We start from the raw sequence: 24,596 nt of genomic DNA, 5'->3' as shown, positions 1-24,596 counted from the left end.
TGACACGTGTGTGGCAGTAAGATAAACCCTGTATAAACAGATCCACGTGAAGTACATCCTGCCATCTGTATCTACAAAGCTCCATCCTATTTTTTCACCCTTATTGCAATGGTTTTATCTGTCTCTCTCGCCCTTTTCTGTTCAACTCTTGCCTGTCACTCACCAATCTGCAAATTCCATTACAGGTTCTCTTTCCTCTTTGTGCAGCTTTAAGTTTGCATGTCTGTCTCTGTCACTCTCTCCTCTCCGTATATGACCTGCCTGTACTCTTTCTTCCTCAGCACAGACTGAAGCACAGACTACCTCAGCACAGCTTCTCTCTGTCTCTCCCCAGCCCACCAGGTTTAGTCTCACCCCTCTTACTGCTTCACTTCTGCTAGTCTCTGTTCTTCCTGCAAAGCGTCTGTCACCAGGACTACCCTCAATCATGAGGGTCATTTATATACATACAGTAGGTGGCATAGGGCCTAATTCAGACCTGATTGTAGCAGCAGATTTGTTAGCAGATGGGCAAAACCATGTGCACTGCAAGGGGGGGGGGGGGGGCAGATGTAACATGTGTAGAGAGAGTTAGATTTGGGTGGGTTATTTTGTTTCTGTGCAGGGTAAATACTGGCTGCTTTATTTTTACACTGCAATTTAGATTTCAGTTTTAACACATCACATCCAAATCTAACTCTCTCTGCAAATGTTATATCTGCCCCCCCTGCAGTGCACATGGTTTTGCCATCTGCTAACAAATTTGCTGCTATGATCGGGTCTGAATTAGGCCCATAGTTTCTTCCTGTGCAAATGCAACTTTTCTTCTCCCTCTGCTTTCCTCATTGTTCTACTGCCTGCATTGTGACCTACTATGTTACCCTATCTCTGTCTCCCACTTTCTGTTTGCCTCTCTAGTTTGCTTGTGCACCTCTCCCCTCATGTGTCCCTCCTTTGTGTATGTGTGCATATGTCTTTTTAGTGTTTGTGTCAAAATGTGTGTGTCTGGCCTTTTTTACTTTCTTTTCTTTGTCTGTCCATACCCCTGTACCCCTTTTATCATATTTCCAGCCTGCCTTCTTCCATTTGCCCCACCACACACTTTTTCACTGTGCTCTTCACAACCCACTTTTCCCCTTACCCTGCTCCTTCTCCCAGATTTGGCCACACCTCCCAGTATTCAGGCCCTTGTAATCTCTTAATTGGCTTAATTCAGACCTGATTGCAGCAGCAAAATTGTTCTCTAATGGGCAAAACCATGTGCACTGCAGGGGGGGGGGGGGGGCAGATATAAAGTGCAGAGAGAGTTAGATTTGGGTGGGTTATATTGTGTCTGTGCATGGTAAATACTGGCTGCTTTATTTTTACACTGCAATTTAGATTTCAGTTTGAACACACCCCAGCCAAATCTAAATGTGCATACATACGGTGAGATTCGGGCTAACCCCGTTTCTCACTGTTCGATACGGACTGTGCTTGCGATACTGACTATGTGCGATTATGGCTAAGTATCTTTTCTACGAGATAGTCAAAATTGACATGCCTGCACAGTCTATCTAGGCTTGCGATGCCGACCGCGCATCGGCATCTCAAGGTGACTTTCACCTTGCGATCTGCACTAACTTCTTGCGATTTTGATTATATAGTCAAAATCGTAAGAAAAAATCTCACCGTGTGTACACACCATAACTCTCTCTGCACAGAACAATTTTTCTGCAGCAATCAGGTCTGAATTAGGCCCTGCACTCATTACCTTCCTCCATCTCCTCTGCAAGTAGATGGTGCCTTGGTGGATGTCCATCAATAGCAAAATGGAAGTCCAACACCACATAAGTCCAACACCACATAATTGAATGTGGCTGGTAAGTACAATCTTTTGTTTTGAATAATTTTGCTGGAAACTTAAAAATTGTTAACATTACGAGTCTTATTCATCCAATACAAAAAAAACATTAGCAAATGCACTACTGTTTTTTCATCATTTAAGAGACATAGGGCTAGATGCATCATCGATTGGAAAGTGATAAAATGGAGAGTTAAAGAGTACCAGCCAATCAGCTCCTAACTACCATGTCACAGGCTGTGTTTGAAAAATGGCAGTTAGGAGCTGATTGGCTGGTACTTTATCACTCTCCATTTTATCACTTTCCAAGTGATGATGCATCTAGCCCATAAACTAAATTAAATATTTATCAAAGGGCAAATGTCTTCATTACCAATGAAAAGTGATTGAGGGTGTAGATGTACAGCCCTGAACAAATATCTCCTATAGGGCTCTATGAAGTCTTAGTGGCATATTTATCACAATTTGCATTTTTACGTCGATTGTGATGTGATAATATAGATTACTATCACATCATGATCTTTGATACTATCACAGGGATGTATCAACAATGAGGTGCGGGACATGGTGTGCAAGAAAACTCTGTCCCAGCGATGTGTCCACATTGGGCTTTTGCAAAGGTGAAAGCCTTTACTTGTGGGGTTACCGATGACCGGGATCATGGCTGTCATGATCTCGACAGCAGGATCCCGGCCACCAGTATACCGGCAGTGGGGCGAGAGCTAGAAAGCCCCTTGCGAGCTCACTGTGCTCGCCATGCCGTGGGCACAGTGACTTGCTGCGCTCACCACAGATTATATTCTCCCTCTGTGGGTGTCGTGGACACCCATAGAGGGAGAAAATCCTGTGGCACCGGGATTCCGGCAGCGGCATTGTGACCGCAGTGATCCCAACAGGCAGTCTCATGATTGCCTCTCCCCAGTAAGGCAGTACAGAGTGTGCAGACAGAGCATGCAGCCGTAACGCCTTACAACTTTTCCGTATTTTCTCGTAAATTACAACTCACTATTGCTGTACAATGTATTCTGGCTGTATTTCATATGTCAATTCCCTAATAGCAAAGCTGTGGCAGGGCAGGCTGGGACTTGTAGTTTCTCAACAGCTGAAGAGCCACAGGTTGGCCAGGCTTGGATAGTATATCTGGTGGTGCTGCAAACGCCATACAATACCAATACTTGGCAAATCTCCACCACTTGAATATCAGGTATGAGGTGTCTCCATATCCTATTGCAAATTGCTTCCTGCAACCAGGGCCGTTTCTAGGGCCAGGCGAGTCGTGCAATTGCACAGGGCATCTGCAGTGTCGGCCACTGTCAGTTTCAGATAGTATTACAATGCAGTCCGGCTATCTGCACGGAATACTGTTTTAAATATCTTACCCAAAATGGCCGATAGGGACATTTAAACGCTAAAGGGGGCATGCAAGGAGGCATGCAAGAACAATGATGGCAGCGGGCAGCAGGCAACATCATCATCATCATGAAACCATTGACAATGAGCAGGTAGTGTAAGGGGCATTACTATGTGAGGCATTTAATATATTGTCTGGGGCACAATTGTGTGGGGCATAATATGATATCAATGGCATTACTGTGTGGGTTATCATTTGGTGCATGGGGCATTACTGTGTGATGCATATTAAGGTGCATGGGGCATTACTGTGTGGGGCATAATATGGAGTCAGTGGCATTATTGTGTGGGGCATAATTTGGTGCAAGGGACATCAATGTCATTTGCACTGGTTGAATAATTTGGAAACTCTTGGGTCTTGAATGGAAAAAAATATATAATTATACAAGACAGAGTGCAGATACTATTTTCCTGTGTTTGTTTCTGTAGAGTGTTTACAATTGCTCAGTTGACAAGAAAAGTATTAATATCATAAATACTTAGACACAGGCAAATTACCTAGGCTTCAGTACAAGGTGGTAACAACATATATTTGCACACTTATATGAACAATTACAAGGATACATCATAGATTTTGTTTCACCCACGATTGATTCCACTAAAGGTGCAGAAGAACTATGATGGTGTTACTATGAGTCACCAGCAATAATCTTCTCTAGGACCATTGAGATCCACCAGACAACATTAGCAATCAGCGATGAGTATGCTATCAGTACAGCAGTAATAATTCCTTGTCACATGAAAAACAGTAAAAAAGATTTCATATCAGACACATTATCACTAGTAGTACACCTTTTGTGGTTTATGCGATTGTCTGGCCGTGTGAGTTGTACAACATTGGGCCGACAACACAAACTTAGTGAGCGTATGGCAGCTCATAGACCAGCAATTAAATTAACCCTGGAAGGAAAATTGGTTGACCAACTGGTCGCACGCCAATTTAGAATGGCTGGCCATACATTGAATTCATTGAAATACTTTGGTATTGACCATGTGCCCCTCACATAACAAGGGGGTGACAGGGCAAAAACACTGTTGATTAAGGAATCAAGATGGATTATGCAGTTGAACACTTTGTTCCCGCAGGGGCTTAATTATAAAATTAATTGGAATGCCTTATAATGTACTTACCGATATGTCCTCTGTATTTTTCTATTTGTCTATGCTCTGATATTTTCTGTATAGCGCTATCCTCTGACATGACCCTATATTATTCAGTATAATTCTTCTATGGGGGGTGTTGCATTCCTGTCGGAATCATTGAATCCAAGGTGATCTATAATATTTTGATGTTTATTATGTGTATGTTTTGATATATGTTATTATGTCAATTTATCATGTTTTGTAGCTGACACACTGTCACGTGGGCATCCACAATAGGTCAGCCCACTGTGGAGCGCATCGGGATGGTGCCACTTCTGGGTCCCGGGCTCTGGTGGAATGCAGGCCGCGGGTTGCCATAGTGACTGGGCATGCTGGGAGCGGAAGTCCTCCGTGATGTCGCGACTGTAAGCTGAACGCTGCGGGAGCTCTGGGACATCCGTGGACCGGTGGGTGAGCAGGTATTTAGATGTGTAAGTTGCACTATATGTTTTATTCTTGTATGGTCCTGATGACGGAGCGGGACCTCCGAAACGTTGATCTGTCATAATACAAGCTTTTTGTATTTCAAAGAGACTCTCAGTGCCGTTCATTCTTTGGATTTGTACATGGACTTTTTCATTCTGGCACGGGAGCAAGTGTTTATATATACCAGAAGCTCACTGCCAGCACATACTAATAAATTATACATGTGTGTGTGTGTGTATATATATATATGATTGTGTGGTGATCCGGCACTCACTAGTATCAGCAATGACTTGGTCCGGTGCCCTTACTAGTCCTCCATGTGCTGGAAGATGTTTGTAGTCACTAATAGTACGGCACTCAGACGCTGATGATCAAATCAAGTAAAAGCCCCTTGTGGCTGTCAACGTTTAAATTTTAATAATTTTCCTCAGGACATACAAACATATACACAAAAGCACTCACCTTATAACCCCTCACGACTTGTGAATGCTGCGCGGGCCGGAGCGGGGGACCGCCTACCGCCAGAGTCCGTCGGGCGGCAATCTCCCGTCAGCTGTGGCGCGGTCTGGTGATGTCATCGCGCATGACGCGATGCACGTCCAGTGTCACATCATCATGGGAACCAACTGTAAATAATAACAATGGTAACATGCTTGCTGCTAGCAGCATCTCCATAGTGTAAATGCAAGGACACATCATCATGTAAATCTGTCTTATATACTTAGCATGACTATAATCATGTAAAGATTTTGTAAAGCAAATGACCGTAAAGAATATATAGACAAAAGAGGAAAATGGAGAACGAGAAAAAGAGAGAAGAGAAAGAAAAAAAAGGGAGAGAAAAGAGAGAGAAGAAAGAGAGAGATAGGAAAAAGGGTAAAGAAAAGAAATAGAGAGAGAAAGGAGAAAGAAGAGAGAGAAAAGAGAGAGAGATAGAAAAAAGGATAAAGAAAAAGAAGAAGAAAAAAAGGAATAGAGAAAGAGAGAAAAAGACAAAAAGATAGAGAGAAAAAGAGAGAGAAAAAAGGGGGAGAAAGGGGGAGATGGAGAAAGAAAGGGAAAATAAAAGAAGAAAAGAAAAGAAAAAATAGTGTCCACATAAAGAGAGAAAAAGAGAGAAAAAATGGGAAACGGTCCACTAGTACCAAAGTCAACCCTACTAACATGGTGAAATATATAAATAAATACGGTTTACGAAGACAAAGTTTACAGAAAACAAGAGAGGGGTACCATATCATTCAGACCCCTAGGGGTTACTGTGTCTAGTTTGTGAATCCATTTGGATTCACACCTCAGGAGGGCACTGCCACGATCACCACCCCGAAGTGAAGGGGGTATATGGTCTATCATTCTGTATTTGATGGTAGCCAAAGCATGTTTGGCTAATACAAAATGACGAGCGACCGGTTGGTCGCTGCTTCCTTTTTGTAGGCCTAATCTAATTGAGGACCTGTGGGCGGTCATACGTTCTTTGAATTTCCGTGTGGTTTTGCCCACATATGATAGGCCGCATAGACACACTATCTGGTAAACTGTGTGTGTGGTCTCGCAGGTCAAATGATGTTTGATGTAAAATTTGGTGCCCAGATGGGGGTGACAGAATGTGTTACCTGTGATCATGTAGTTACACGTGACACAGGTACACCTAAAGCACCCCATTTTCTGGGGTACTAGAAAACCACTGCTGGGAGATTTGGTTAAATCCGAGATGTCGGACTTCACCAAAAGATCTCGTAGGTTCCTAGATCTCTTATAGCAAGGCATAAGGTAAATCTGTTGAAGAGGTAGATGTTGGTCAGATTTAATTAGGTGCCAATGTTTCTTGGTGACTTTCATAGTGCTCTCTGATGACGTATTGTAGGTAGTGACCCAGGGGAGTCTGGTGTTGGTGGTAGCTTTTTCTTTTGGGTGAAGAAGGGTTTCCCTGTCCAAGAGGAGAACTTTTTGTTTGATGGTCTGCAGGTTCTTTAGACTGTAGCCTCTTTGTGTAAACCGTATTATAAATTCATCCATTTGTGAAGAAGCCACCTGGTGATCACTGTTAATCCTGAGTATTCTCAGCATCTGTGAGTAGGGGAGGCCAGCCTTAAGGTTTCTCGGGTGGCAGCTGTTCCAATGTAAGTAAGAATTCCGGTCAGTGTCCTTGGTATATACCGTTGTGGTAATTAAGGAATCAACAATGGAGATGCGGACATCTAAGAAGTCTATGCTCTGTGTGTCCATTTTAACAGTTAATTTTACTGGGCTATCAGACCTATTGTGTTCAGCGATGACTGCTTCCAGCTGTCCCTTTGGCCCTTTCCATAGTAGTAATAGGTCGTCAATAAATCTGGAATAAAATACTATATGTTCAGCCACTTGGGGGTTTTTGAAGAAAATGTCTTCCTCTGTGTGGAGCATATAGAGGTTGGCGTAGGTAGGTGCCACCGCCGAACCCATGGCACAACCCCGTTCTTGAAGGTAATACTTGTTATTAAATAAAAAGAAATTTCTTGTTAGAATAAGTTCTAATAAATGTATCAGAATATTGATCTGTTGAGCCTCAAACAGGCTATCATTCTGCAGCATTGTCTTTACTGCAGAGAGACCTTCCTGGTGAGGTATAACAGTATACAAGCTGGTGACGTCGGCTGTCACCAGCCAAATGCCTGTAGGGAGAGGACCAATGGCTTTTAGTTTATTGAGCAGCATTGTGGTGTCTAAAAGACTTCGTGGATGTGCCGAAACAAAAGGTTGTAATATAGAGTCCAATAATACTGCTGTCGGCTGGAACAATGAGCCTCTTGCTGATATTATCGGTCTTCCCGGAGGGGGAGATATTCCTTTGTGAATTTTGGGTACCGTGTACAACACAGGTACCAGAGGATAAGTCGGTAATAGTAATTCATAGGTCTCTTCCGTGATGATCTTGGCGTCTTGAGCCTGCAGCAAAGCTGATCTCAATTCTTGTTTGTACTGCTGGGTAGGGTTACTCCTCAGTTGGCTGTAAGTACCCGGTTCGTCCAGTTGGCGTTTAATCTCTGCTATATAATCTGGAAGATCCTGCAGTACAATTGCGCCCCCTTTGTCAGCGGGGTGAATTATCAATTGGTCATTTTGCATTAATGAACGGAGAGCTTGCTGCTCAAGTTTAGATAAATTAGAATATGTAGGTTCACCATGTGTGATATGAGCCTTAACCTCCTGATCTATAACTCTCATGTACGTCTTAATACTGGAATTATTTGAGAGGGGTTCGAAGGTAGATGGTGATTTAAATTTCCGTAATTTCTCTGGAATTGTGCACATTTGGTCATCAGGTTTATCACGGAAGAATTCCTTGAGTTTTAATTTGCGCTGTAATTGGTGAGTTTCAACCTGCCAGTTCAGTTTGTCAAAGTTATTAGATGGCACAAAGGACAATCCTTTTGCCAATACGCTAATTTCATTGTCGGTCAGGTCAAAACTGGATAAGTTGAAGATTATTTCTTTCTCCCTGTTACGGGTGGTTTCCTTCCACGTGCTGAGACGTTTGTATTGTCCTCCTCGTCTGGTTGGGCCGCCTTTTTTGGGACCTTGGTGCGAGTTGTAACCCCTAAAGGGACAGACGGGTTTTTTGGATTTTTGCGACGTGTGCCTGTACGCTCTTGTTCACTGCCTGTGCTGGAGTTTTCAGCAGATGTATCTGTATCCATACTGGTCTGGGGATATCTGTGTCGTCTGAAGAATGGTTGTCTATTGTCATTGTTATTACTTCCTGAGAGCCAACGGTAGACCTGGTGATTTTCGTAATCTTTTTCCACTTTCAGGAATTTTTCTTTTTTAAATTTAATCAGGTCCCTTTTATATGTTGATAATTGAGTGGTCAATTTTACAAGCCATTCATTCTCCACATCAGCAGTTAATACTGGTAAGTGGGTTACCTCCATTTTGTCGATCTTTGAACAATCCACCAAGGAGGTAGAGAGCATTAAATCTATGACTAGTACCATGAGATCAAGAGAGCATTTATTCAAAATGGATATCCATTTGCGGCAAAATCAGGGGTCAAATTGGCCTATGGTGGGGCAATTTCGGACTCTAAATCCCCGAGGGATTTTTTTAGAGCGGAAATAATCGCTGAGTGAGATCGCATGGTAGTTAAAATCGATCTCTTTTTCTTTAGCCGCAGTAGATCCCTGAAAATGATATCAGGTGCAAGGGCTTCAGTCTGAGTGAACAGTTGTTCCTTGTGTAATATGGCCTCTGTCTCAGTTTCAGAGTAACTGAAATACTCATGAAGAGGTACCAGTAGTGGGTTGAAGGGTTCCTGGTCTGTCAGTTGGGATTCAGCCATGTTGCAGAGTAATCAATGATGATGAGTCACCTTGTGAAATAAATGTACAGACCGAAAATGACACACTAAGCACCGCTGATTAAAAACAAAAACTGTGGATAAACTATCCAAATGCAAACAAATATTGCATCAATGGTTAAGAGGCTGAGTCTTAAACACTCCAGAATAAGGCAGGGTGCCGTGACCTGGTTCAGTGTGTGGCTAGAACACTGTTCCTGTATAATTGTGTGGTGATCCGGCACTCACTGGTATCAGCAATGACTTGGTCCGGTGCCCTTACTAGTCCTCCATGTGCTGGAAGATGTTTGTAGTCACTGATAGTACGGCACTAAGACGCTGATGATCAATGCGCGATGATGTCACCAGACCGCGCCACAGCTGACGGGAGATTGCCGACCGACGGACTCTGGCGTTAGGCGGTCCCCCGCTCCGGCCTGCGCAGCATGCACAAGTGGTGAGGGGTTATAAGGTGAGTGCTTTTGTGTATATGTTTGCATGTCCTGAGGAAAATTATTCAAATTGAAACGTTGACAGCCACAAGGGTCTTTTACTTGATTTGATCATCAGCGTCTGAGTGGCGTACTATCAGTGACTACTGTATATATATATATATATATATATATATATATATATACACACACAGTATAAATGTATAAATATATACAGTATAAACACATACATTTATTGTATTCTGTACATAGATCTACTGTACAGTATAGTTTTTGAAGGCCATTATGAGAGAATAAAGCTCTACTTTACTGACAGTGCTCTTAACGCTGCTTAGAAGTGAAAATTAATGGGGACTACACACAGAGCAATTTCGGCCAGCGATTTGTGCTGAGTGATTCAGTGTAGGAGATTTGCCTTGAGGTTAGTGGAATCTGGATCGGCCATAAACAGTGAGCGATGTGCCAGTGATTTGGCCAGCGATTTGGCAGCGATGTGTCAGCGATGTGTGCTAAGCGATTCAGTGTAGCCAATTTCTTTAAGCACAAAAAAAAAGAAGGAAATATTTAAATAATGGGTTGTTCTTTGTATATGATTGGCTGCTATTAATAGCTGTTTCCAAAGGTTATAAATGTACAGGAACATCCTACAGTCATCGTATTCATAGCTGTAAGGAGTGTGGAGAGCTTTGAATGCATATCTTTTGATTTTGCTTTGTCAAAAACAAAAATGTTTTTTTTCCCCTTGCTTTGCCATGGATGAGTAACAGCGTTGCGTGTTCTACTGCCAGGCTGTTGCTGTTGTCCTCATGGACAGAGAGAGAAAAGAGAAAGAGAGAGGGATTAGACGGAGACAGAAGCTTACTCAGTCTTGCTGGACAAAGCAATGGTTTCTTCAGAGACACTCCCTGTCTCATACACCCCTGTTGCGTGAGATAAGGGACAATGGGGGTCATTCCGAGTTGATCGCTAGCTGCCGTTGTTCGCAGCACAGCAATCAGGCTAAAAAACGGCAATTCTGCTCATGCGTATGGGGTGCACTGCGCACGTGCGTCGTACTTTCACAAAAGCCGATGTAGTTTTACACAAGCTCTAGCGACGCTTTTCAGTCGCACTGCTGATCGTTGAGTGATTAACAGGAAGAGGGTGTTTCTGGGTGGTAACTGGCCATTTTCGGGGTGTGTGTGTGTGAAAAAACGCAGGCGTTCCAGATAAAAACGCAGGAGTGGCTGGAGAAACGGGAGAGTGGCTGGCCGAACGCAGGGCATGTTTGTGACGTCAAAACAGGAACTAAACAGTCTGAAGTGATCGCAAGCTAGGAGTAGGTCTGCAGCTACTCTGAAACTGCACAATTTTTTTTTTAAGCAGCGCTGCAAACCTTTCGGTTGCACTTCTGCTAAGCTAAGATACACTCCCAGAGGGCGGCGGCTTAGCGTTTGCACTGCTGCTAAAAGCAGCTAGCTAACGATCAACTCGGAATGAGGGCCATTAATCCTGAGGACTACCATAATTACCTACGAATGGATGAAGGGATGTTCCAGGATCTGCTGCAAATGGTGATGCCCTTCATTGAAAAGCAGGATCCGGTGATGCGCCGGCCTATCTTCGCTCGTGACTGCCTGGTGGCTACCCTGCGATATTTCGTCATAGGGAGGACACTGGAGGACATGAAATTCACCACCTTGATCTCCCCTCAGGCTTCGGGGGTGATCATTCCAGAGACATGTCAGGCATTATACAATGTCCTCCAAAAGGAGGAGCTTTTAGAAAAATGCCCTTTGTGTACCATGTGGGGTGTATTGGTACAGGCATGGCAGCAGGATACCCCAGGAGTATTTGTAAATTATTTCCATCATCATAATTGTATTTTTTCTACAAATGTTATGTCACTGTTGCAATGTTTAAAACAAATTTCTATGCTTTCTAGTTCCCCACCAATGAAGAGGACTGGCAAGAAATTGCTCGTGGCTTTGAGGATCGGTGGATCTTCTCCAACTGCGGAGGTGCAATTGACGGGAAGCACGTCCGCATCACTGCCCCCAAGAAAAGTGACTCGCTATATTTTAACTACAAAGGATACTTCAGTATCGTCTTGATGGCCATTGTAAATTCAAACTACGAATTTATATTTGTGGACATGGGCAAAAATGGATGTGCTTCGGATGGAGGTTCTTTAAAAGACACTGAATTTTACAGAACGCTGGTGTCTAGCCAGTTACGACTCCCTGAAGCTGCGGACTGTAGGGAGGGGCTGAATTTTTTGTTCGTGGCCGATGAGGCCTTTGCTCTGCACGAGCACATAATGAAGCCCTTCCCTCAAAGGAAATTATCAAAAGAAAAATGCATTTTCAACTATTGGCTATCTAGAGCCCGCTGCATAGTTGAAAATGCGTTCGGAATTATGAGCAGTAGGTTCCGTATATGCCATTCTTCAATTGGGCTCAGGGTGATCAAACTTTAACTGGTGGTCTTGGCCTGTTGTGTTCTACACCATTACAATAGGCGCAAGATCAACTCAAGAGACCCCCCACCTCCAATTGCTACAAGTAGTCAGACTACTAGTGTGCCCCAGGAGCCAGATGTCGTCACTGCACCCTTTACTGGCCTCGAAAGGTCACAGATCGCTGCCAATCCCGCTGCCAAGGCAAAAAAGGTTAGGGAGGACTACAGTATATGACTTATTTTAATGTTACAGGTGCAGTGGCGTGGCAAGAACCATATATATAGTTAATATTTTACATTTGAAAAACATTTAATTTTCTTGTTTATTAAAATGTAAAATAAAAATTTGGTTTCTTTACAAAAAATGGCTACATCCCATATTAAACCTGTGTGTGTTGCATGCATGTTAAAAAACAACATAGCCATGAGTATCTTTTGGGGTCAAGTGTACACTTCATGGCTATGATGTTTTTTAAGAGGCCCTACAGTGTGTAGAAAATGTGCATTACTTCAAGTTGGTTTGGCCACAATGTAGGCCCCATTTCTCCTTACTGATCTCCCCTTAAAAAACAAACATGTTCTTTAAGGGGTGAACAGTGAAGACAAATGGGTACTTCAGTGTAGATCCTGGCAGGCATACCTGGAATAAATGCCACCTTTACCTTTCAAGTATACCACCACCTTTCCCTTTGAAGTAGACTTAAGGGGTACTTCAGTGTTGTCCCTGGAAGGCATACCTGCAATAAATGCCACCTTTACCTTTCCCTTTGAAGTAGCTGATCCCCCCTTAAAAAAACAAGTTTTTTTAATGGGTGAACAGAAAAGACAAATGGGTACTTTAGTGGAATCCCTTGCAGGCATACCTGGAAGAAATGACACCTTTACCTTTTGAAGTGGCATTTGTGTTCACTGTTCCCCCCTTAAAAAATAAAAATTTTTTAAGGGGTTAACAGAGCAGACAAATGGCTACTTCAATGTAGACCCTGGAAGGCATAACTGAAAATACTATAACATTGAAAAAATATTTACATCAATTTTTTACAATAAAATAAATACACTACACAGTTTTTTTTTTAATTTGCTATAAAAAATATAAACTTTTTACCACTGGATCTATTGAGCACAGGCCAACGATTGTCTGTATTAGCAAGGATTTTCCATCAAGACAAATAGAGGAATCATGCCTAAAAAAATTAACTGAAGTACAGTAGTGGAACAAAAAGTGATGCCATCCAAACTGGGCAAAGAAGAAATATTTTGAATTTGCAGACAGTGTTCTATGAAGGAACACAAGAATGACGAATTTCACAACGTTGAAGTCCAGGACAAATGATGTCTACAAACCGAGCCTATGGTTACTCTGACCAAGATGACGTCCTTTTGGATAAATAGTCAAAGGGACATGACAGAACAATTTTTCCAACTAATAATGCTAAAAACCCAAATTAAAAAACACATTTTATAATTTAAAAAATCAAGCTCGTCCTGTGGAGGTGGGAGGGTTTGAATTCAACATAGTTGTAAAAAATCCACTAGACGCACTGCTGGTGGGATGAGTGGGTGGGGTGGGTGTTGGTATGGGTACTGGCGGAAAACATGGCCTCTGTAGCGGAGGATTTCCCGGCAGATAATTATATATTTGCAGGGATGTATACTGGGGCTGTGGGGCATTTCGTCTGCGCCGCATATGGTTGATCATTAGAGCCAGGTCATCAGGAAGGTCATGATCCTGGGCCCTTTTCAATGAATCAAACACTATGCGTTTGAAAGTGTACCTTACACTTTTGTCCATTTCACGCATCTCCATCTATTGTATTTGAAAATTGGTGTATGGTGTCCGGTGGCCTATGAAGCATTTCCTCTGCATGTTGGATAAATTGTTCTGTGCTGTTGGCCAAAGAACTGGATTTCTTTGAGGAGAGTCTTCGCTTCTGCCTGGCTGGTGGTCTTGGCAGAGATGTGTCGCAGGACTCCTCCCCAGTCAACTCCAGTTCTGTGACCTCTGGAGTGAAAGCTCCTGCAGACAGCTCTGGGGTAGGTGTCTGAAAACCCCCCAAAAACATTAGGACCTTGATTAACACTGATAACATTTAACATATTCATGTATTTAACTTACCAGATCCAGAGACTCCACCTCCTCTTGTGACATTGGACGCTCTGGATCTAGACTACCCTGGCCATGCACCCTCGACTCTCTTTCCTGCAGGAACGCCATCTAGTCGTAGTACCATAGGGTTGACTTGTAGACATCATCGTTCCCGGCCCCCGAACATTGTGAATCGGTCCCTCGGTTGTGCTCCTTCACGTATACCGTCCGCAAAGTCGCGAACTTCTTCTTCACCCCATCCTGATCGGCATCACTTTTGTGTCCTCTACTGTAGTCCATCAATTGTTTGTAGGCCTGATCCCTCTTTTGCTTGTTGGAAAAGTTCTTGCTGGTCACCAACCACAGACAATCGTTGGCCCAATGCAGCTCAATAAATCCAGTGGTAACGGATCTATGTGTGTATCTAGCCATCTCTGTGGAAAAAAAACACTGTAATACCAAGCACAAATGTAAAAATAAAAAATACATTGGCACATAAAGGAGTGGTGGCATAATGGATGGGCCCAATAATGCAGCAGCCCCTCCCCCCTTTTGAACATATAAAATGGATGCCTACTGCTGCTGCCCACCCTTCCCCCCTTCTGGACATATAACATGGATGCCTACTGCTGCTGCCCACCCCTCCCCCCTTTTGGACATAAAACCTGGATGCCTACTGCTGCTGCCCGCCCCTCCCCCCTTTTGGACATATAACATGGATGCCTACTGCTGCTGCCTGCCCCTCCTTCCTTTTGGACGTATAACATGGATGCCAACTACTGCTGCTGCACCCCCCCCCACGTTTATCACAAATTAAATGGTGTTTTGCACATAAATGGAGGTCTTTGCACAAAAATGGAGCCTGCACATAATTATGGAGACCAAGAGGCTGCTGCTGCCCGCCCCGGCCGCCTACAGTATGCTGCTACAGTATGCTGCTGGCCACCCCCCATGTTGGTGTACCCCCCCCCCCCCTGTTTTACTCACTAAACAGAGACTTTTGGGGGGCCACACACAGGCCGATCAGAGCTCCCTTCAGCATGCTGCTTCCTCCTTGAAAGCTTGGTGCGCAGTGTGAAAAACAAGGAGAGGGCTCAGGGAGTGGTTCGAGTGACGCAAATCACTCATCGATGGCTTCACTACACACGGGCGATATAGCATCTCTTGCTAAGCAATCTATCTAGATATTTCAAGCATGCTTGAATGATCTAGATGCCCGATAGTGACACGCGGGACCATGCATCGCTGTCACTGGCACAACTACACACGGAGCGATTTGTGCTTAATTTCATAGCGATCTAGTCAAATCTAGTCAGATCGCGGAGATAATGTACCAGAATCGCTCCCTGTGTACTCCCCATAAGTCATAACTATATTTTATTTTTATTTACCTTTTTTATATTTTGTTTATTTTGTACATACTAGTTGTATAAAGCAAGTCAAGAGACATGACAGACTATCTTAACCAATAATGCCTGGCAGTTAAATGCATGTTATCGAGTAAACCTCCCACACTAACGCACACGCCTGTTCTCTTACAAGAGGGAGTTATTCAGGCAGTGTTTAGAGTGCCATCTGTTTCAATGACAGGGAAATAAACTACCAAAGTCTTATGCAATATGTTGTTTTTTGACAGAGAAAGCAATTGTTTCTATTTTGCTGTCATGTTCTTTTTTAAGAGTAATTATAACTGCTTTTTTTGGCAAAGCAATTTTTTTACTCAAGTGATATTAACCTCTAAACAAATGTTGCCAGTCTCGGAGAATTTTAACTGGTTAGTCATGTTGCAGTTTAGCTAAAGACAGAGTCATAAACGTAATAGCCTGCGAGATGCAGGCAGCACTGAGATTTCTGTGACGTAGTCTTACCTCTCAACATTTGTGAGGCTGAGGTCAGGACCGTGTGCATGCCAAATATGGGCGTGACCTCATGGCATCCCCCATTTCATCACTCTCCTGGAGATGCTGGACTGCCCCCAGAGACTGTTCCTGCATTGTGCGCACGGCATCTATTCACCCGTTAATCACCTGCAAAGGATCGGTGTGTGCTACCCTCCAACCTCCCCCCCTCCACCCCCCCACACACACACAGCAGAATACTATGGCCTACAGACAGAGCCGGCGGAACCCGCTCAGCGAAGGGATGCAGTGCAGGTAGGCGCCAGGCAGGAGAGGCGCTTTCCCTACACTGCACCCCTTCACTGTGTGCTGTCGTTGCCGGCTGCCGCTGCGCCTATCGCTGTACAAGCAGCGGCAGCCGGCAGCCTGGATCGCGGAACTTCTGTCCCCCCACTCCAGCCCCACCTCCTCCCGTCCAGTGACAGCGTTGTGACGCTAGTAAGGGGAGGTGTGGGGGCGGGACCAGCAAAGGACGACTTCGGAAGCTGAGAGCTGCAGTCACTGCTGACTGCAGTACCGCCAGGAGCCACTAGATGCCCCCATCCCTATGGACGGAGCCATCTCATCACCTGACAGGACTCAGGATCAGGAACAAAAGAGAAACTGCCCGAGACCAGTACAGAGGAACTAAAGTGAGTTTTCATTTTATGTGTGATTGTCTGTCTATCTATCTATTATCTATCTATCTATCTATCTATCTATCTATCTATCTATCTATCTATCTATCTATCATCTATCTAATGTTTAAAAGGGGGGCGCTGTCTGCCGTAATGTGTAAAAAGGGGACGCTGTCTGCTGTAATGTGTAAAAAGGGGACGCGGTCTACCTAATGTGTAAAAAGGGAACGCTGTCTGCCGTAATATGTAGAAAGGGGGACGCTGTCTGCCGTAATGTGTAAAAAGGGGGACTGGCTGCCGTAATGTGTAAAAAGAGGGACTGGCTGCCGTAATGTGTAAAAGGGGTTCTACCTGGTGTAGTGGCGCTACTGTGTGGCGTCATTTGAATAATGGAGACTACCGTAATATGACTTGGTATTATTTTGTGGCCACACCCCTTCCCCATGAAGCCACACCCCTGTATTTTTCTTTTTATGTGTGATTGTCTGTCTATCTATCTATCTATCTATCTATCTATCTATCTATCATCTATCTGTGTGTTTGTCTATTATCTATCTATCTATCTGTCTGCCTATTATCTATCTATCTATCTATCTCATATCTGTGGGGGAGTGTATTTTAGCATAGCAGGGCTGCGATTGCTTGTGCAGCCCTGCTATGCTAAAAAAGTTTAAAGCAAAACAAGACCAGCCCTGCAGCTACTCACCAGTGCGACGGATCCAGCGATGATGTTCCCGGCTGTGACGTTAGACATCCGCCCTCCATGCGTGGGACCCACCACGCCTGTAAAACGGTTAGTATCTGCCCCGGAACGCCTCCTGCCTGTCCGTCTTCTTGCGATCGCCGATGCAATCACATTTCTCGCTGGTGGCGCCGCTTCCCGGTGATGGCGTGCGCAATGCACTGGCGCGCATGCGCAGTTCTGACCCGCTCTCACCGCAGCGAAAAAACGCTGCGTGCGAATGGGTCGGAATGACTCCCAGTGTGCGATGTAATGTGAACAAGATTGTGCTACTTTCTAGAATAATTTGAATTGGTACTATTGTGTGGCCACACCCCACCCGCTACTTGCGGCGTGCGACTTCGGTGCGCACTGTCCCTTTATTAAGTATGGGAGGGAGGGCGCAAATTTATAGTTTGCAGGGAGGCACCGAACACCCTTGCACCGGCCCTGCCTACAGACAAGACAACAGGACGGTACCAGAAAAAGGGGCGGTATGTGTAGCCACTACCTTTAAAGCAGCCATATTGCAATACAAAGTGTACAAATATATAATTTTTTTGTATGCAGGGTAAATACAGATGGAGCCTCCATTACCTTGGCTCCCTGTCTGACTAGGGCGCGCGTGCCCGGACGGAGACTCTCTCCATTCACTTTAATGGAAAACGTCTCCGTCTGCACGTCCGGACACAGATGCTCTGAATGGGAAGCAGCTTGTGCACTCCCAGCATGACTAGGCAGACAGATCGCCTAGTTACGCCGGAAGTGAATGCTTGCGCCTCAGCCAGCAAAGATAACGCTGGCTCCATCTGTACTGACTGCTTTTGCATATAGCCTACATATGCTGGACTGCTTTATTTTACACAAAGCAATGTAGATTGGAGTTTGGACATGCCTCTCACATGTAAATCTATCTACACATGTTACATCTGCTCCACCTGCAGTGCAGCATGGTGCCTAATTCATGTTTGTTCGCAATTGCGATTTTCTAGGCCACAGAACTGCTAATATTAGTAAGTGAAGCTGCCATCCAGAAACAAGACAAGAAGCCCATTGGAGCCATCGCAAAGTAATTTGCAATCGCGTACTCATTCGCAGCCTATACGCAAAAACAAGGAACATTGAGGTTAAGGGCAGGGCTGGTTCCAGGCCTACTAGCATACTGAGCGAGAAAATTTGGAAGCCTCCCCATGCCTTCGGCGTGCGCACTCTTGGAAAAGTGAGCATGGCCTCACAAATTTATATTATCAAACTATAAATATATTTGCACACACCCTCTACACACACAATTAGCAGCCGTACACATAATGCCCACAGTATTGTCCCTTACATATAATGTCTCCAGTATAGTGTCAGATACAGATAACGTTCCAGTATAGTGCCAGATACACATAATGACCCCAGTAGTGCAGTGCCAAATACACATACGCCCCCAGTAGTGCCAGATATACATATGCCCCAATAGTGCTAGATACACATATACGCCCCCAATAGTGCCAAATACACTTACACCCCCAATAGTGCCAGACACACATACGCCCCAGCAGTGCCGTGCCAGATACACATATGCCCCCAGCAGTGCAAGATACACATGCCCCAAGCAGTGCCAGATACACATATGCCGCAATAGTGCAGTGCCAGATACACATATGCACCCAGCAGTGCCAGATACACATAATATGCCCCATAGTGCCAGATACACATAATATGCCCCACAGTGCCAGATACACATAATATGCCCCACAGTGCCAGATACACATGTGCCAGATACACCTTTGCCCCCACAGTGCCAGATACACATAATATGCCCTCACAGTGCAAGATACACATAATATACCCCCACAGTGCCAGATACACATAATATATGCCCACAGTGCCAGATACACATAATATACCCCCTTAGTGCCAGATACACATAATATGCCTCCATAGTGCCAGATACACATAATATGCCCCACAGTGCCAGATACACATAATATGCCCCACAGTGCCAGATACACATACGCCTTTGCCCCCACAGTGCCAGATACACATAATGTGCCCACAGTGCCAGATATACATAATATACCGCCACAGTGCCAGATACACATAATATAGTAACTAAGGTTTAAAAAATGCAATTGTCCATCGAGTTCAACCTATTTGTGGTCTCCTATGCAGTCTTATTATAGGACTAGTTATTTTTATGTTAGGACTAGTTATATTAACTATAATGCTTGCCTACGCACCATAACCCTGAATATCTTTATCCAATAGGAATTTATCTAACCCATACTTAAAGGTGTTGACTGAGTCTGCCATTACTACTCACTCAGGCAGGGAATTCCAAACACGTATTGTCCTTACTGTGAAAGAACCTTTTCGCCTCAATGTGCGGAAACTCCTCTCCTCTAACCTAAGCGAGTGACCACGTGTCCTCTGTGCTGATCTTATAGAAAACAGGTCCCTCCCAAGCTCTGTGTATTGACCCCTTATATATTTGTAGATGTTGATCATGTCCCCTCTTAGTCTCCTCTTTTCCAATGTAAACATGCCTAGCCTCGCAAGCCTTTCCTCGTATTCCAACGTCTCCATGCCCTTGATTAGTTTGGTCACCCGCCTCTGAACCTTTTCTAGCTCCAGGATATCCTTTTTATAATATGGTGCCCAAAATTGCACACAGTATTCAAGATGTGGCCTCACTAGTGATTTATATAATGGGAGTATAATACTCTTGTCCGTTGCATCAATTCCCCGTTTTATGCATGCTAATATCTTATTTAGCTTCATTGCTGCACTCCTACTTTGGGTACTGCTGCTTAATTTGTTATCTATGTGAACCCCTAAGTCTTTTTCCAGTACAGAATCCCCTAATATTACCCCATTTAGTATGTAGGTTTTATTTTTGGTCTTGCCCCCACAGTGCATTACCTTACACTTGTCTGTGTTGAATCTCATTCTCCATTTTGCTGCCCATGCTTCCAGTTTAGTTAAGTCATTCTGAAGAGACTCAGCATCCCCCTCCGTATTTATAACCTTACACAATTTGGTATCATCTGCGAAAATCTAGACCTACTAGACCTACTAGACCTACTAAATCATCTAGACCTACTGTTAGGTCGTTGCTGAAAATGTTGAACAAAAGTGGCCCGAGTACAGACCTTTGTGGCACACCACTTAGCACTTTAGTCCAATTTGAAAATGATCCATTGACCACAACGCGCTGCTCCCTATTATCTAATCAATTACTGACCCATGTGCATATTGTGCTCCCTAGCCCTATTTCTTGTAGCTTATAGATAAGACGCATGTGTGGTACAGTGTCGAAAGCTTTGGCAAAGTCTAAAAAGATTACATCCACCTCCTTACCCTGAACAAGGTTTGCACTTACTGTTTCATAAAAGCCAAGTAAGTTGGTCTGACATGATCTGTCCTTCACAAATCCATGTTGGTTCCTTTTAATGACCTTATTTGACAGTATTCAAGGAACTTTTGAATACTGTCCCCTAGAATACCTTCCAATACTTTCCCCACTATAGATGTAAGACTAACTGGTCTATAATTACCTGGTTCAGCTTTGCTCCCCTTTTTGAATATCGGCACTACCTCCGCTATACGCGAGTCTTTGGGAACCATACCTGATTTAACCGAATCCATGAAGATCAAAAATAGAGGTCTTGCTAGTTCAGCGTGCAGCTCCATAAGAACCCTCGGGTGAATTCCATCGGGACCAGGTGACTTATTAATCTTCAACTTTTTTAATCGGTCACAGACTACCTCCTCACATAAATAAGCATTTAGCAGTGGGACATTATCTTTGTTGAGATTTTGTGTTAGACCCAGCATTTGGTCCTCTCTGGTAAATACCGTTGAAAAAAACTTGTTTAGTTTGTTTGCTATGTCATTATCATTTTTGATTAAGACTCCCCTCTTGTCCTTTAAAGGGCCTATACTCTCCTTCTTTAGTCTCTTGCTGTTGATGTACTTAAAAAAAAATTGGGATTTGCTTTCCTTTGCTACTAGTTTTTGAGTTTCTACTTTAGCTGCTCTTATTCCTTTTTTGCATATTTTGTTACAGTCCTTATAGTGCTGAAATGACTCTGCATCCCCCTCAGATTTGTATTTTTTAAATGCTCGTCTTTTTTTGTCCATTAATTCCTTTATATTTTTGTTAAACCACATTGGTTTGAGATTTTTATTCCTTTTTTTGCTGCTGGTGGGAATAAATTTACGAGTATTATTAATTAGCAGTGATTTTAATACATACCATTTCTCTGTAGTATTTTTTGCATGAAACAGAATTTCCCATAGAATGTCCCTTAACGCTTCCTTCATCATGTCAAAGTTGGCTTTACTAAAGTTGAGCCAGTATAGGACTTCTTATGAAAACTGATATTGAATGTGACCATATTGTGGTCGCTGTTACCTATGGGCTCTCCTAATTCAATATTTGATACCAGTTCCCCATTGTTAGTTAATACCAGGTCTAAGATTGCATTGTACCTAGTTGGTTCCTCGATTAATTGAACTAAGTAATTATCATTTAGCGTGTTTAAAAACATATTGCCCCTAGCAGTATCACATGAATTGATTTTCCAGTTTATCTCGGGATAGTTAAAGTCTCCCATCACTACTATGTCTCCTACTCCTGCTGCTCTTTCAATTTGATTCAGTAACAATTTCTCGTCAGACACATTAATACCAGGCGGCCTGTAGCATAATCCCAATAATAACTTCTTTATTCCTTTACCCCCGCATGCAATTTCTACCCATAACGTCTCAATAGTATTTACAGTCCCTTCTTGAATATCATCCTGTATAACAGGTTTTAGAAATGGCTTTACGTAAAAACATACCCCTCCACCCCGTTTATTTAGTCTGTCTCTCCTGTACAGCGTGTAACCCTCTAGATTGACTGTCCAATCATGAGATTCGTCCCACCACGTTTCAGTAATGCCTATAATATCATATTTCTTGCTTGCTGCAAGGATTTCTAGTTCCCCCTTTTTACCTGTAAGACTTCTAGCATTTACATACATACAATTGAGATATGTATTTCCCCTTATGGTAGGGACATCATAATACTTATGCAGCAAAGATGACCCATAATCGTCATTGGTTACTGTTATTCTAAAACCCTTTTTAGTTCCCTTGCCGTCTGCTTTATTCCTCCCCCATTTTAATCACTAACTCCTCCCCTGCTATTCTTACTGAATGACCCGTAATTTCTTGCTAAACCCTCCCCTCAGGCACCTGGTTTAAAATCTCCTCCAACCTTCTAACCATCCTTCCCCCCAGCACCGCTGCCCCTCCTCATTCAGGTGCAATCCATCATGACAAAAAAGATGGTGCCTGACTGAGAAGTCCGCCCAGTGTTCTAGGAACACAAACCCTTCTTTCCTGCACCAATCCCTAAGCCACACATTTACCTCCCTAATCTCCCTCTGTCTCCCTGGGCTAGCGCGTGGCACGGGTAATAATTTGGAGAATATTACCTTAGATGTCTTTGCCTTAAGTCTCTTGCCTAATTCCCTATAGTCTTTCTTAAGGACATCCCACCTTCCACTAACTTTGTCGTTGGTGCCAACGTGCACCAAGACCGCTGGATCCTTCCCAGCCCCTCCCAACAATCTATCTACCCGGTCCACGATGTGCCGCACCAGAGCACACGGGAGACAACAGACCGTACGGCAATCACGGTCCCGGTAGCAGATTGCCCTATCTGTCTTCCCAATAATGGAATCTCCTTCCACCACAATCTGACTAGGTACCTTACTAACTTTTATCCCAACTGCGCCAGAGGGACCGCTCCTCCGGCACCGTCATTTCCTTACTATCATCCGCCAATTCCTCGGTCAGTCGTGCAAATTTATTCGGATTTGATAGTTCAGAGATGTCGAGCCTCCCCCTCTTTTTCTTCCTTCTAACTGTGACCCAGCTAACTGCCTGGTCATCCTCATCTACCAGTGACCCCTCCCTCAACTCCTCCACTGTTCTATCCAAACTTTGCTCGAGATTGTGAATGTCCCTCAGTCACGTAACGGTTTGCTCTAGAGATGAGCGGGTTCGGATCGTCGAGATCCGAAACCCCCCAAACTTCACGTGGGTTACACGGGTCCGAGGCAGACTCGGTTCTTCCTTACTCACAAAACCTGAACGAGGCAAAACGTCATCATCCCGCTGTCGGATTCTCGCGAGACTCGGATTCCATATAAAGAGCCGCGCGTCGCCGCCATTTTCACTCGTGCATTGTAGATTGAGCTGAGAGGACGTGGCTACGTTCTCTGCCTGAATAGCCCTATATCAGCTAAATATGAGCTCAATATCTGTGCTCGGTATCAGTGTTGCATTGTGGTGACCAGTATATAATACTACAGTACAATAGTCCATTGCTTTATCTTGCTGCTCCGTGTCAGTTCTAGTATCCTCATCAGTGCTCAATATCTGTGCTCAGTATCAGTGCTGCATTGTGGTGACCAGTATATAATACTACAGCACAGTCTTCACATTTTTTCACACCATGACAGTCATTACAGTCAGCAGCAGCACTACATCCTGACGACGGGACTATGCAAGGTCCCGGAATGAGCCGTTGAGAAACAGGCAGGCTGCCCATTTATTCATGCTGTGACCATTTGATTTCCATGCTTATTAAAGGGGATGCGGTCAAGATCCCGCTGGACAGAATCCCGGCGGTCGGAATACCGACACCGGGATCCCGACCGGCACAATCCCGACATATTCTCCCTCTGTGGGTGTCCACGACACCCATAGAGGGAGACTAAATTAGTGTGCTGAGCACAGAGAGCCCGCAAGGGGCTGCGTTGCGCTCGCCCCCCTGTCGGGATTGTGCCGGTCGGGATCCCGGTGTCGGTATTCCGACCGCCGGGATTCCGTCCGGCGGTAATACGTACTGATCCCTATTAAAGCTCTACTTTTTTCATAACTATCAGAGTGACGTGCCGTTTGCCTTATCAGCAACAGTGGAACTATATATATACACTGCTCAAAAAAGTAAAGGGAACACTTAAACAACACAATGTGACTCCAAGTCAATCACACTTCTGTGAAATCAAACTGTCCACTTAGGAAGCAACACTGATTGACAATCAATTTCACATGCTGTTGTGCAAATGGAATAGACAACAGGTGGAAATTATAGGCAATTAGCAATAAAGGAGTTGTTCTGCAGGTGGTGACCACAGACCACTTCTCAGCTCCTATGCTTTCTGGCTGATGTTTTGGTCACTTTTGAAAGCTGGCGGTGCTTTCACTCTAGTGGTAGCATGAG

This window comes from Pseudophryne corroboree, chromosome 1, assembly GCF_028390025.1.
Source record: "Pseudophryne corroboree isolate aPseCor3 chromosome 1, aPseCor3.hap2, whole genome shotgun sequence".
Lineage (NCBI taxonomy): Eukaryota > Metazoa > Chordata > Amphibia > Anura > Myobatrachidae > Pseudophryne > Pseudophryne corroboree.
Note: the sequence above shows the minus strand (reverse complement) of the source record.